This window comes from Oryctolagus cuniculus, chromosome X, assembly GCF_964237555.1.
Source record: "Oryctolagus cuniculus chromosome X, mOryCun1.1, whole genome shotgun sequence".
Taxonomy (NCBI): Eukaryota; Metazoa; Chordata; class Mammalia; order Lagomorpha; family Leporidae; genus Oryctolagus; species Oryctolagus cuniculus.
Window position 1 is genome coordinate 5,552,088 of NC_091453.1, and position 16,522 is coordinate 5,568,609.

Here is a 16,522-nt window from a genome sequence, read left to right on the forward strand (position 1 = left end):
CTCCGAGGGAGGGCACGGGGTGTGGGCCTCTGAGCAGTCACTGTGGACGGATCTACATGCTCAGGTCTCCCTGATTTCTTGGTAAGAGTCATTGCTGTACAATCCATGCTTACAATGAGCACTACACAGATCTTTTGTGTGGTTCTTACGGCAGCAGGAATGAATACTGCACCCACTGGGGCTAGTACCCGAGCACTGGTCTCCTTGGAGGAGAGGAGGTGAGCATGAGATTACACCACCAGGGCTGATCAAACCTCCGCTGGAAAAAAAGACTTACCACACCCATCTTGGGTGTCATTTTGGACACTCCCATCACCCTGGAGCACTGAACAGAGCTCCCAGGCCACACCCAGCATACACTTATGGGTATTCACCCAAAGACTAGACACTCAACTAAGTCACAGAGGTATAATCCAAAGATAAAAGCCATCACAGGAGAAAAAAAAAGTACCTCTATAAACGCCAAAAAGTAAATGCAGAAATTGAAAAAACAAGAGGGGCCGCTGCTGTGGTTCAGCAGGTTAAAGCCCTGTCCTGAAGCGCCGACACCCCATATGGGTGCTGGTTTGAGTCTCAGCTGCTGCTCTTCCAATCCAGCTCTCTGCTGTGGCCTGGAAAAGCAGTGGAAGATGGCCCAAGTCCTTGGGCCCCTGTACCCATGTGGGAGACCCAGAAGAAGCTCCTGGCTCCTGGCTTCAGATTGACACAGCTCTTGCCATTGCGACCATCTGGGGAGTGAACCAGCAGATGGAAGACCTCTTTCTCTGTCTCTACCTCTTTCTGTAACTCTTTCAAATAAATAAAATATAAAAACAAAAAAACACACAAAAAACAAGAATAAGAAAGATAACATGATGTCCCCAAAGGAACACAACACTTCAATACTAGAATGAGAAGATGAAGAGATTGAAGAAGTGCTGGAAATAGAATTCAAAAAATTGATCATAGGATTACTTAGAAGCAATCAGAAGCAAATTCACAAAATAAATCCACACATCACATGAAAATATTTTCCCACTAAGCTGAAATTTTAAAGAAAATCAAAATAAAATATTGTAAATGAAGAATTCAATAGATCAAATAAAAAGTGTGGTGGAAGGCCTTAACAACAGACTCAGTGAGTCAGAAAGAAGAATATCTGAGTTAGAAGACAAATCTCTGGAAATTTTACAGTCAGACCAAAGGAAAAAAAAGAAGAAATTAGAAAACTGAAAAACAGTGTTGGCAATTTATGGGATACTATCAAGCGACCCAACATATGGGTCTTAGCAGTTTCTGAAAGTGTGGAAAGAGAGAATGGAATAGAAGGCAATTTTACTGACATAATTAGAGAAAACTTCCCCAATTTGGAGAAAGAAAGGGATGTCCAAGTACAGGAAGCACATAGAATTTCTATTCCTAACAGACATGACCAGAAAAGATCTTCATCAGGAAACATTGTAGTCACTCTTCACAGTAAAATATAAAGAAAAGATTCTAAAATGTGCATAAGAGAAATGCCAGATTATTTTCAGAGTATTTCCAATTAGACTCATAGCTGACTTTTAAGATTTATTTATTTATTTGAAAGCCAGAATTAGAGAGAGGTGGGGGGAGGGGGAGGGAGGGAGGGAGGGAGGGAGGGAGGGGTAGAGAGGTAGAGAGGTAGAGAGAGGTAGAGAGGTACATTTACTCCCCAAGTGTCCACAACAGCTGGAGCTGGGCCAATCCAAAGCTAGGAGCCTGGAGTCTGGAGCCTCCTCTGGGTCTCCCATGGGGGTACAGGGGCCTAAGGAGTTGTGCCATCTTTGACTGATTTCCCAGGCTATAGCAGAGAGCTGGATCGGAAGTGGAGCAGCTGGGACTTGAGCCAGCGACCATATGGGATGCCAACACTGCAGGCGGTGGCTTTACCTGCTATGCCACAGCACCAGACCCCACAGCAGGTTTCTCATCAGAATCCCTACAGGCTAGGAGGGAATGGCAAGATATATTCCAAGTCTTAGGAGGACAAAACTGTCAACCTAGAATACTGCACCCTGCAAATCTCTCATTTATGAATGAAAGTGAAATAAACACCTTCCAAAACAAAGATAGATTGAAAGAACTTGTCACCACTTGTCCAGCCTTACAAAAGATGCTTAAGGATGTGCTACACAGAAACATGGTCAGCACTATGAAAGAACATGAAGATGGAAAACCTCCCAGTAAAAGTACAAAGGAAATCCAAAGTAAACAATAAGACTATTTATGGAAAAATGCAGGGCCAGGTCATTACTTATCAATAATCACTTTGAATGTAAATGGCCTCAACTCTCCAGTTAGATACAGATTGGCTGAATGGATTCAAAAGCAAAACCCATCTATTTGCCGCCTACAAGAAATATATTTCACCAACAAAGATAAACACAGATTCAAAGTGGAAGGATGGAAAAGAAATTCTATGCTAACAGAAACCAAGAGAGCTGCTGTAGCCATCCTAATATCAGACAAAATAGAGTTCAACACAAAAGCTGTTAAAAGAGACAAAGAAGGGCACTATGTAATGATTAAGGGATCAATTCAACAGGAAGATGTGACTATAGTAATCATATATGCACCTAATTACAGAAAACCTGGCTATTTAAAAGAAATGTTAATGGACCTAAAGGGAGTCATAGACTCCCATACAATAGTACTGGGGGACTCCAATAACCCACTTTTCAACAGTGGACAGATCAGACAGAAAATCAGCAAGGAAACAGAGTTAACTGACAGTACAGACCAAATGGACTTAAGAGATATCTACAGAACTTTTCATCCTACAGATGCAGAATATAAATTACCACCAATACATGAAACTTTCTCTAGGATAGGCCACATGGTAGACCATAATGCAAGTCAAAGAAAATTCAAAAAAATGAAATCATACCATGCATCATTTCTGACCACAATGGAATGAAGCTGGAAATCAACAACTCAATCTCTAGAACATATGCAAATCCATGGAGAATGAACAACATGCTCCTGAAAGAACAGTGGCTCACAGGAGAAATCAAAACATTTTTGGAAACAAATGAAGATGACAATACAACATATCAAAATTTATAGGATACAGCAAAAGCAATGTTCAGAGGAAAGTTTATAGCAATTGGCACCTACATCAAGAAACTGGAAAGGCACCAAGTAAATAATTTATCAATGAATCTCAAGGACATAGAAAAACAATAGCAAACCAAACCGAAATTAGTAGGAGAAAATAAATAATTAAATTTAGAGAAGAAATAAAATTGAAACCAAAAAACAACAAAAGATCAGCAAAACGAAGAGCTGGTTTTCTGAAAAAAATAAGCTACATTGACACACTATTGGCCCAACTAACCAAAAAACAAGAGAAAACCCCCCAATCAATAAAATTAAAAAGAAAATATAATAATAGCTACCACAGAAATAAAAAGAATCATCAGAAATTACTACAAAGAGTTGTATGCCAACAAATTGGGAAATCTATCAGAAATGGATAGATTCCTGGACACATGCAACCTACCTAAATTGAACCACGAAGACACAGAAAACCGAAACAGACCCATAATCAAGACAGAAATGGAATCAGTAATAAAGGCCTTCCCAACAAAGAAAAGCCCAGGACCAGACAGCTTCACTGCTGAATCCTACCAGACATTTAAAGAAGAACTAACTCCAATTCTTTTCAAGCTATTCAAAATAATTGAAAGGGAGGGAATCCTCCCAAACTCCTTCTATCACTTTAATCCCTAAACCTGAAAAAGACAACACAGAAAGGGAACTACAGACCAATTTCCCTGATAAACATAGACACAAAAATTCTCAATACTAGCCAATCGAATCCAACAACCTATTAGAAAGATCATCTACCCAGACCAAATGGGATTTATCCCTGGTTTGCAGGGATGGTTCAACATTTGTAAATCAATCGATGTAATACATCACATTAACAAATTGATAAAAAAATATGATTACCTCAACAGATGCATAGAAAGCATTTGATAAAGTACAACATCCTTTCATGATGAACATGTTAAGCAAACTGGGTATAGAAGGAACATTCCTCAACACAATCAAGGCAATTTATGACACACCCATGGCCAGCATCCTATTGAATGAGGAAAAGTTGGAAGCATGCCCACTGAGATCTGGAAACACAAAGATGCCCATTTTCACCATTGCTATTCAATAGAGTCCTAAAAATTTTAGCCAGCGCCATTAGGCAAGAAAAAGAAATCAAAGGAATACAGACTGGGAAGGAGGAAGTCAGACTATCCCTATTTGCAGATGACATGATTCTATATATAGGGCATCCAAAAGATTCCTCTAAGAGACTACTGGAACTCATTAAAGAGTTTGGTAAAATGGCAGGATATAAAATCAACACACAAAAATCAGTAACGTTTGTGTACACAGACAATGCCATGGCTAAGAAAGAAATTCTAAGATCAATCCCATTCACAATAGCTCCAAAAAAAATCAAATACTTTGGAACAGATTTAACCAATATTATCAAAGATCTCTACAATGAGAATTACAAAACATTAAATAAATAAATTTAAGAAGTGGAAAAATCTTCCATGTTCATGCATTGGAAGAATCAATATCATCAACATGTCCATACTACCAAAAGCAATTTACATATTAAACGTGATCCCAATTAAAATACCAAGGACCTTCTTCTCAGGCATAGAAAAACAATGCTGAAATTCATATGGAACACAGGAGACCCCGAATGGCTAAAGTAATTTTACACAACAAATACAAAACTGGAGGCATCACAATCCAGATTTCAAGACATACTACAGGGCAGTTATAACCAAATAAGCCTGGTACTAGTACAAAAACAGATGGATAGACCAATGGAACAGAATAGAAACACCAGAAATCAATCCATGCATCTACAACCAACTTATCTTTGAAAACGGAGCTAAAATCAATCCCTGGAGCAAGGACAGTCTCTTCAACAAATGGTTCTGGGACAACTGGATCTCCACATGCAGAAGTATGAAGCAAGACCCCTACCCCTACCTTACACCTTATACAAAAATCAACTTAAAATGGATCAAAGACCTAAATCTATGACCTGACACCAGCAAATTATTAGAAAACACTGCAGAGAAACCCTGCAATTACATTGGCATAGGAAAGAGTTTTTGGAATAAACCCCAGAGGCACAGGCAATCAAAGCCAAAATTGAGAAGCTGGTGCTATGGCGTGGCGGGTAGGGCTGCCTGCGGTGCTGGCATCCCATGTGGGCACTGGTTCGCGTCCTGGCTGCTCCACTTCCAATCCAGCTCTCTGCTATGACCTGGGAAGGTAGCAGAAGATGGCCCAAGTCCTTGGGCCCGTGCACCCACATGGAAGACCCGGAGGAAGCTCCAGGCTCCTGGTTTCTATGGGCCCAGTTCCAGCCATTGCAGACATTTGGGGAGTGAACCAATGGATGGAAGATCTCTCTCTCTCTCTTTCTTTCTCTCTGTAACTCTTTCAAATATATAAATAAATCATATATATATATATATATATATATAAACATGATTTTTAAAAGAAGCCAAAATTGACAAATGGGATCCCATCAAATTGATAAGCTTATGTTTTGCAAAAAAAAAAAAAAAAAAAAAAAACACACACACACACTCAGGAAAGTGAAGAGGCAACTGACACAACAGGAGAAATTATTTGCAAACTATGAAACTTATAAAGGATTAATATCCAGAATATATAAAGAGCTCAAGAAACTAAACAACAGCAAAAACAAACAATGGGCATTTTTCAAAAAAGGAAATCTAAATGGGCAACAGACTCATGAAAAAATGCTCAGGATCACTAGCCATCAGGGAAATGCAAATCAAAACCACAATGAGGTTTCAGCTCACTCCAGTTATAGTAGTTTTCATACAGAAATCAACAAACAACAAATGCTGGTCAGGATGTAGGGAAAAAGGTACCCCAATCCACTGTTGGTGGGAATGTAAACTAGTGCAGCCACTGTGGAAGATACTATGGAGATACCTCAAAAATCTGAATAAAGACCTACCATATGACCCAGCCATCCCACTCCTGAGAATTTACCCAAGGAAAATGAAATCAGCAAATAAAAGAGTTATTTGCACCCCCATATTTATTGAAGCTCAATTCACAATAGCTAAGATATGGAATCAACCCAAATGTCCATCAACTGAAGACTGGATAAAGAAATTATGGGATATGTACACCGTGGAATACTACACAGCAGTAAAAAAAATCCGAATTCTTGTCATTTTCAACAAAATGGATGCAACTGGAAAACATTATACTTAGTGAAATTAACCAGTCCCAATAGGACAAATACCATATGTTCTCCCTGATCTGTGGTAACTAATAGAGCGCCTAAACAGTAATCTATAGAAGTGAAATTGATACTTTGGGATCCGATGATTTTGTACAGCCCTCGTCTCTACTATTGAGGAACAGGTTTTTCTTTTTCCCCATACTATTTGTTGAACTCTTCTCTTAGTGTAGAGTTAATCTTACATGTATAAAGTTAATTGAAAATAGGTCTTAGTAAAAAATAGGAATGGAGATAGGAGAGGGAGGAGGAATAAGGATGTTTAGTACGGGTAGGGTGGGAAGAATTACTATGCTCCTAAAGTTGTGTTTATGAAAGACATGGTTTCTGGGAATAAAAAAAATAGAAAAGGTAAACAAACAATTTTTAAAACTGTATAAAAATTATGTTCACAACCCTTTAACAATAAGTAAAACTTTGATATGGCCAGCAAGTCTTTTATAAGCAGAAAGTAAGGAGGAGAGAAGTCAAAGAAATCCTTGATTATGCCTTAGAAAGAGCCAAATTTTCCAGTCCAGGTGAAAGGAACAGAAGTAAGAAAACTGAGGTAAAGAGACAAATAAAAGGATAAGCTACTTAATTTCAAGAGGATTCAGAGATTAGGAGGAACAGGAGGGCCCCAAAATGCTAGAAGGTGCTGGCAGGCTCCCATCTACCAAAGTGAACGTTAGCAGGAAGCTGGAACTGGAAAGTGGAGCTGGGACTTGAACACAGCTGGGACTTGAACTCTGATATGAGATGGGAGCATCCCAAGCAGGGTCTTAACCACTGTGCCCAACACCTGCACCTGTTTTATTAAAAATTCTTTTATTTTTATTTATTTGAGAGGCAGAGAGAGAGAAAGAGAAAGAGAGAGAGAGATCTTCCATCCTTTGGTTCACTCCCCAAATGCCCACAACAGCTGGAGCAGGGCCAGGCCAGAGCCAGGAGCCCAGAGCTCAGTCTGGGACTCCCACATAGTTGGCAGTGACCCAGATACTTGAGCCATCACGGCTGCTTCTCAGGGTATCCATTAGCAGGAAGCTGGAATTGGAAATAGAATCAAGATAGTATCTCAGTCATGCCAATAAGAGATATGGATGTTCTAGCTGGTGTCTTAACCATTATGCCAAATGCCTACCCCAACTTCTTTTTAAAAGAATTAGAAGCAGAGCCGGCGCTGTGGCATAGCTGCTGCCTACGATGTCTGTATCCTATATGGGTGCCCGTTTGACACCTGGCTGCTCTACTTCTGATCCAACTCTCTGCTAATGCACCTGGGAAAGCAGCAGAGATGACCCAAGTCCTTAGGTTCCTGCAACCATGTGGGAGACCTGGAAGATGCTCCTGGCTCCTGGCTCCTGGCTCCAGTCTGGCCCAACCCCAGACATTGCAGCCATTTGGTGAGTGAACCAGCAGATGGAAGATCTCTCTGTCTCTACCTCTGTGTGTGTGTGTGTGTGTGTGTGTATGCCTGTTTGTCCTCTCTCTGTAACTCTGCCTTTCAAATAAATAAAATTTTTTAAAAAATTAGTCTGCCGTTCCCAGGAGTACTCATATGAACTTGAGGGAGAGATGATACAGACCTGGAGAGGTGCAGGGAATGTCACTATAGGTTACTGCCAAGATCAGTAAAGAGGCTTCTTGTGGCTCTAAATCAGGACATGCTGTTAACCTCCACTGCCTTATCCTTAGCTTGTCACCACCAGATCCAGTTACCTTTAATGGGGTCCACTACCCTCACTCCCCAACTGCTAAGTACTTTTCTCATTTCATGAACCAAAGTTAGCAGGCTGCTAACCTTGGCCAAGGTTTCCAGGCCATGCCTCCACAAGAGTCCATGGCTGGAGAGGGATTTTGATAATCCACTTAATAAAGTGATAAAAATAAAACAGTGCACAATATAAGAAAGCACCATTTGTGCATCAGGCTTTCAACAAGACAAGGGGTTGTGTGAGCATGATTCTCCGGCAGATGGTAGGCATATCCCTCTGGATATTCCCAAGTAAAACAGAAGTTAGTATTAGGCTCTGCCAGTCTGTGAGGCCACAGCCAGCGGGCAGAGGGAGCAGGACATCCCAAGCCAATTAAACACCACGTGCATTCTCAGAGTTGAAGGTCTCCTGCTTCCTTCTTGCCCCTACATTCACTTGCAGCTGTTGAGTACACTGCATGCAGCAAAGGTAACTATATCGGTCTCCCTTTTTCAAAATTCTTTTTATTTGAGAGATGGAGAGAACAAGCAGGAGACACACAGAGCTCCCATCTGCTGCTTCACTCCCCAAATCCCTGTAACAGCCAAGGCTGAACCAGGCTGAAGCTGGGAGCCAGGAATTCGTTCCAGGTCTTCTCATGGGTGGCAGGGACCCAACGACTTGAGTCATCACCTGTTGCTTCCCAGGATACACGTTAGGAGGAAGCAGGAATTGGGAGCAGAGCCAGGACTCAAACCCAAGTATGCTAATGTGGGATGCAGACACCTTAATCAGAGTCTTAACCACCAGGCCACGTGTCCAACCCAGTACCAAACAGGTCTCTGCTGAACACAGACTACTTTGAATCCAGTGGGTACACCTCCAGATTCGTATTCTCAAGGCTGAAAATATGCTTGGCCGGTAGTAAAACTAGAGGCACTGAAGCCACTGGGCTGAATGAAGAACGGGTACTGTCCATAGAGAGGCAGGTGACTAAAACACCAAGGGAGGATACTGCAGCTCGGCACACAGGCGAGTATTTGCGGCTGACTGCAGGTCCCCATGGCTGCCAGCACTGTGACCTTCTCCAGGCCAAGAGCCACCCGAACCAATGCTCTCCACACTCCAAGTGTCCAGGCAGCCCTCCCCAGTCATTTTCCTTGTTACAGGCTAATGAGCATAGGTGGCTTGGGTAGGATGACACCGATCCACCCAGCACTATTTGCTCTCTCTTTTGGAATAGCACATACCACCAACTACATCACTGCAGTGAAGTGACGCAACATCTGTCACTACCTCCCCCCATGTCTCTATAATCTTCATGAGGCTCTTCAAACCAGCCTTTCCCCGTTTATCGTGGACAGGATGGAGTAAGGCCATCACGGAATCCCTCAGCACTAAGCAGAAACTCAGCCACCGCACTGGGCCGCCCAGGTCAGGATTGCCCTGCAGAGGGCGCACAGACAGAGGGTCCCGGGAGGAGCACTGTCTCTCAGGTGAGGTGTGCAAGTGGAGAGGCTTGGTCTACATTCAGGATGAGACGTCCCCTGTGGGGCTGGGAGGTGCCTGTGGAATTGAGCGCAGGCAGCCAGCCTGACCTGGCTGTCTCGGCAGCGCACCTATCCCGTGAGCCCTGAGAGACCGGGAACCAGGTGAGGTCTAAGGTGCTGCAGGGAGAGGGCCAGGCAGAGCAGCTCTTCTGTGTTAACAGTCTCCAAAACTGTGAGGAGGAAACCGAAACTGCCCCCAAGTTCACAACGAATCAACCAGAAGTGCCACTCGCTTCTGTCCCCTTGTATAAAGCGTTGGACCCTCTTCCCTTCCGGCTTCACGCGGGAAAATACTCCAGAGAGAAACTGAAGTCCGACCACGAGCAGAGTCCCTGAATAGGGGCCAGAGCCACAGCCACCCCGACACGCGCACCCCACGCTGTCATACACGGACTGACACTGACACCTCGGCAATGGCAGCCACGTTCCTGATCCCAAAGGCCCTGTCTGAAGGTCATGGGTAAGGAGAGTGTGTCTGTGAGAGCGAGCAGTGGCTCTCGGATGAAGGTTGTCAAGTCCGAGCAACTAACCCCGAGGGGGCTGGGAGGTGTTCAGCCAGCGGCCTATCTGGAACACTCCAAATGTCACTCAGGCAGTTCCTTACAGCAGGCGGACACACTATCTGTTGTCATATTAAACCTGAGAAATTGCTTAACGACCTGAAAGTTGCAAACACCAATAACTGACTTTCTCACGCCAAAAGAGGATGTTTACAAAAATTATATATATTGTTGACCATGATTATACATAGAGGGCAGAAAAAGCAAGAGCCCAAGGACTGAAGTCTTCCTCCAAAATCTGTCCAAGAAACCCCTAGAAATGATTTCTGATAGTTCAAGATAAAAGTTACAAAACAAGAATTTAGTCACTTATCTATAGAGATTTGATGTCATAGTAACAAAAATTTTGTGTCAATGGCAGTATTGCTTCATACGTGTCCTGTAGAGAGAACACAGATTCGGCATTGATCAAATTTTGTGTTTGCTGTCTTTTTATTTAACTCAATTAAACACCAGGTTTTAATTCTCTAATCCCCAGTACAACACTTTTCTTTTGTGAAAAATCAGACAGATTGTATTGTTTTTTCTCTAGGGCAAGTAACTTACTATGAAGCCTGAGGACAATCTCTATTCTCAAAGGTCATGGCCGTGTTCTTGGTTGATGTTTCAAATTAATTGCTTTGAATTTATTTGCTATACGTACGAAGCTACTGGTTTCCCAAAGCTCTGAAATGATTCTCCAGTTCAGCTTTGCAGATTCGCGGGAAGTTAGGCCGCTGCAGGGACACAAGGCTGTGCTTGGAGGGGATGCCCATCCTCAGCCCAGCTGCTCCCAATTGACTTCCCACTGGCATCTCGACACACACCAGCTTTCTGGACCCTCAGTGCTGCTGACATTTGGGGCTGAGTCACTCTGTTGTCTGTGAGGGCTGTGCTTGGCCTTGCAGGGTGGTTAGTGGTATCGCTGGCCTCCACCCCCACACCCACAATGTAACAGCCAAAAATACCTCGAGACAGCACCAAACGTCACTAGGGAGAGCGGCTGAGTGCCAATGATGTAGAGCAACCTCATGCACTGACAAGTCTGGGCTCCAGGGTCGGAGAGACCTGGAGGCAATGCCACCTGAGGTTCTTACCAGCCAGTTGACCTCGCCCGAGTTACCCAGCTTGCTTTATTCCCTGTTCCTCTGTTACAAACATGAGCCATTCCACCTTCCTCACAGGGCTGTTGATGAGTAGGCACCCAGTGAACATTAGTTCCTTCTTTCCTTCTTCTTGTTCCTATAGCTATTATTTTGACACTAGAGCCTCGGAAGCTGGGAGAAGGGAGATTAAGAGTTCTCCACTGTATTAGAGGAACGACTCAAATACTAGGATATTACACAGGCAGTTACATTCCTCCGAAGTAACTACCTGCAAATTGTACCTTAAGGAGGAATCAAAATTATAAAGGCATGTTTCAAACCCAAATACGCTTAGAAGACCTTCAAGCCTTTCAAATACTTTGGGATTATTCTATTACCACTGCTGTAACCAGCTAAGCATCAATGTCCAAGCAGGCCTCCATTTAAGAAAACAGCATCAAACAGTCCACATATTTCAAACGCTAAGGGTTACTTATTTGCATTATAAAATGATTCCCCTTTCAGAGAGCTTGAACACATTGAAAACGTGATTCTATTTGTAAGGAACTGGTTTACACACAACTGAAGATCACTAATACAGTGGTTATTATTCTAAACCCAAGCAACTGTTTTACAAAGTGGGGCCAAGGGGCACTTCTCACCTGACACACAGAGGATAGTGCATGCTTATCGTTTTTAACACTGGCACTCAGAGTGAACGTTAGGAAAATTTCAATTAGCACATTTCCTCATTTTTAACAGCAACACTGATGTGTAAATTCTACATCAGAAACTTCACTGATGTTTCAGTGCACAACTTGGCCATTTTGATAAACACGCAGAGTTGTGCAACCATCACCACAGTCTAGTCTCAGAACTTCTGCAGAACTCCTAATGGACTGGCCATTGACAGCATTCTGAGGCCATAGGCATCTCCCGGTCCAAAGGAGCCACAGGCCCCGAGTACCCATAAGACATTGAGGATGGGTAGAAGTCAGTCTTCCAAACCCTCCTGGGTCCCAAGCCTGATGACCTGGCCCTCAAATTGACTCCAGTGGAAGGTGTGCTTTGTCAAGTTTTGAGCTTGTGTGGGTCAAGTTCAAAGGACACTCTGCCAAGTGAGGAGAGGGGCCGTGTCTGCATACAGATACACAGACAGGAAGTCCAAGGAGATCTGGTGAGAACGGAATAAACATCAGCTCAAACACAGATGCCAAGCAACTGAGGAGGAATGACATGGGCTCTCTCTGAATCACTTAGGTGAAGCCAGGTGCTTGGTTCACAGGTGTCTTCCTAGCTAGGGGCTGGTTGCTCAGTGAGAAAGGCATTGACAATCTCTCGGCAGTATGAAGTGGAACAATAAATCCTGCCACACGATGGGAACTACAATATATGGCATCATAAAAGTAAATGTTATAGCACTTGACTTTGCGGCCTATAATCTCCCATTCAATCGGAACAGAGATTCTTCCGTCACCAAGAGCAAACTGGACGATTTAATTTTCATTTCTATTCATGCACAGGCCTGTGTTGGAGCTCTTCCATATTTTCTATTATGTTACTTGAAATATGGTCGCATAGTTTGATACAAACAATATCTCAAACTGACATCAACAATTTGGGTTTGGACCAATTGATTTTATTCTAAATTATCTCTGGCTGACAGATGCTGGTAGCTGCCCACACGAGATCTGAAAAAGCCATGTTCTCTAATTTAATATTATAATAATTTTAAATTATAGCTTTATTAAGAGGAAACACAGATTTATTTATAGCGGACACGGATGGCTTCTAATGGCTTGCAGGGCTGCGTTCCGCTTCCCACTGCAGCCCACGTTCGGATAGCTTCAATTGTTTGACTCACTAACAAAACGTTCTGGTACAAAAAAAAGTCCTCCTCCTTCATTCAGAGCCATGAAGAAATGGTACAGAAGCAGCCCTCAAGAGACAACCCCCTATGCAGTGTCCTTTTCTTCTTGTCCAATCCACCTCCAAAGGGCATTCCTGCCTGCCTTTGAAACTAAAGACGTTCCACTTCAAATCCCTTCTCTCTTGGCTCCTGGGATGCGACAAGATCCTGCTGCTTGGCCCTTAAATGTGGACTTGGTGGCGGTTTGGTCTTCAGCCCTGGGCTCTTTCCCTTTCCTCATGGAAGGACTTGATCTTCTGGGCCCAACCACCGCATCTAACCAAGCAGCATTACTCATATGTATGTATGTATATACGTACGTATGTATGTATGTATGTATGTATGTATTTTTGGCATCCCACTAAATACTTTGACATACTTCTGGAAGACAAAGGGAGAATGTTGACAGAGATGGTAGCACTCTTGACAGATAAGGAAGCTGCAGCTCAGAGTGTCCGTGTCAAATTCGGAAGGCCACCCAGCCAGGAAGCAGCACAGTTAGCACCCAAACCCAGGGCTGCAGACGCCAGGCCTGCCTTCTCTCTCCCGTGGCCGGGAAGCTCCTCGTCTCTGCCGCCAACCCCTGCTGTCTCTCTCCTCAGCCTCCACCCACGACTCACTCGGCGACGTCCGGCCAAGCCTCAAAGTCAACATGCTCAGCTAAATTTGACACCTTTTCCCCCAAACCAGCTCTTGCTTCTGACGTGTTCATTTCTACCCACGTCATTCCCCCCACCAAGTCACCTGAGCCTAAAACCTCAGGACTAACGGACCGTTCTCCTCCTCGCTGCTCCCAAATCCAATCTGTCCCTAAGGCCCAGCGAACAGTCTCCTGCAGGGCTGCCGCCGCAGCCAGCCCCTCCTACCCACTCCTTTGGTGAGCAGCTCAAATACTCCTGGACACTCAGCTTTCCTTCACCTGATCGCTCCCATAGAATGTCACCAGTTATCCGCATTCTGAGACACGATCACGTGACTTCAGTGTCCCCCACCAATGGCTCCCACGGCTTACAGAATTCAGTTTACAAATCCATCCCTCTCAAGCAATCTGCTCTCTGGGTCGCTTTCCAGGTTGCCCTCACCCTTTCCAGCACACCCTTTACTGCAGCCAGGATGCTCCTCACACAGTTCCCAACACTCCCCAGGAGATCTCCCTGCCCACTGCCACCCCCCACCTCAGCCAACTTCCAGCGACACATGTGAGAGGGCTTCAAAAAGTCCACGGAAAAACATGGATTATGAAAAAAACTGCATGGATGTACAAAAGTTTTGGACTCAGACTTATCTGTTAATTCTACTTTTTCTTGAACTTTCGGAAGTACCCCTGTGAGTCTGTCCCTCTTCATGGAGCCTGTCCCAACACCCTGGGCCCCAGGGAACACCCTCACCTCTGATCCGCGTGACAGCACTTTCTGCCACTCAGCTGCCACTGATCCAGACCTTCAGCGATATCTCACTTTCCATGTGCTGGCTCAGGGCCCCAAGCAGATCCAAAGCCTCTGCAAGGCAGGGCCTGTGTGCGAGAGCTTAGGTATCCATGCAGCCTGGCACTTGAGTAGTAGCTCTTCAAGTGCCTACTAAGTTGAGTATATGACCACCAATCACTATTTCTTGCAATGCAAATGATATATACATTAAAATATTAACTGGAGGAGTTACAGCCTCCTGGGAAGAATGTCTTCTTAGCAAAATGAGAGTGCACCAAGCCTCAGCATCATCTTTCTAGGCCTTCAAATACAAACAAACTGGTGTTGCGTTTCCACACTATGAAAAGCTTCTATACACTAACCCCTCCTCACCCACAAACAACCCAACATTTCCAAATTAGCTTGTCAGGGTGTGAACCATATATTTTGGTGATAGCCAATTTGCACATCTTTAAACTCAAAGAGAGCAAGGTCAAAGGCCAGTGCTCACATACGTTCTGGAGGTGGGAGAACACTTCCCTTCTTGTGTCAGTCCTCCCACCATGGCCTTCACTAATATTGTGTCATCCAATTACCTTGGCTTGAAAAAAAGAGAGAGCGAGCGAGCGCGCTCAACTTCTAAGCCAGGGCTGCAGAACGACAACTTCATCAGGCTCATTCTCATGATCCCTTTTCATTCGCAGCTGATCACTGCTCTGCTCTTCCCTGCCCTTGAACCAGATCAAAAGCTACAGCAGGCTAGAGTTTCTGTTAGCATCGCATCAGCCCAAGCCATCAGGCTGTGCTTCCTGACTGGGCTGCTCAAAGGCTGGATGAGGATGTGAACCAGCTTCCTGGAAACAGCGCAAGTCCTTTTGGCATTTATAGCCTCAATGGCACATCCTATCCCCTAGCCTCATTGAGATGAGACCAGATACTGCAGCTCAGCAGTTGCAGACATGCGAATCTATTAGTGGGTTTGGGAAAAAAAATAGCACCCAAACGGCCAAATAATGCCAGGAGGGGAAAATGCTCATGTCAGGTGCTCTAGTGCTCTTATAAGGCTTGCCAACTGTCAGACATCTGCTTCTAAATTGAGTGGCCAACACAGATGATGCTGGAAATCTATCTGCCATGTCAAATCAATCCCTGGTAGCAGTTGCCAGAGGTTAGGGAAAGGGGTGAGCAGGAGGGAGGTGGATATGGTTATAAAAGAGCAACACAAGGGATCCTGTTGGTGAAGGCAGTGTTCTGCATCCGGACTGTAGTGGTAGAGACACAAATCTAAACGTGAGATACAATTTCAGAATTAAACAGACATGTGCACAAGTATGAACAAAACTGGAGAAATCTGAGTAAGACTGGTGAATCTCAATGTCAGTATCCTGGCTGTGACACTATACCAGAGTCCTGTGTGATGTTACCACTGAGGGGGAAGGGGGAAAGGGTACACAGACCACTCTGCATTATTTCTTACAACTTACGTGAATCTACAAAGACCTCAAAATAACACGCTTAATTACAACCAGGCCAGTGCAAATGGAGCCTTCTACAATATACAGAATATGAGAGAACACTAGCTTATAACCCCAATAGGTACAAAGGAAAGACATAAACCTTCAACAAGAAGATTTAGTCCCTGAACGTGAACTTCCAAGAGGGGCCATCACCCAGGTCTGACTGCCATGGCCTCACCCTCACCCACGCACACCCTCAAAAGGACCTCTGACTTCTACTTACCCAGGGAGATTTTAGCCCCTCTCCCAGTTAACACATGGTGGTATCTTGACCTTGGAAAATCTCACTTATGTTGTGAACACCTACCATACCAAGTCTGTCTGTCTGCCTCTCTCACTCAGTAAATCTTTCAAATAAATAAATAAATAAATCTTAAAAAAAAAAAAAAACAAAAACCTCCAAGTCAAAACAGTCAGTGCTGCATCTCCAATGAACCCTGCCATTCCACATTTGTACCCATTCACCTTTTTACACTAACTACATTAAATCACCGGAGGAAAAAGAAAGAACCTAAGTGCGAAGGCCCTCC

The 16,522-nt window shown here is 43.9% G+C and overlaps 1 protein-coding gene across 14 annotated transcripts in view; it reads right to left on the reverse strand.

Annotated features, from left to right (window-relative positions):
- Positions 1-16,522, reverse strand: part of SH3KBP1 (SH3 domain containing kinase binding protein 1) — a 382,152-nt gene that overhangs the window by 25,332 nt on the left and 340,298 nt on the right. The window lies entirely within an intron of this gene.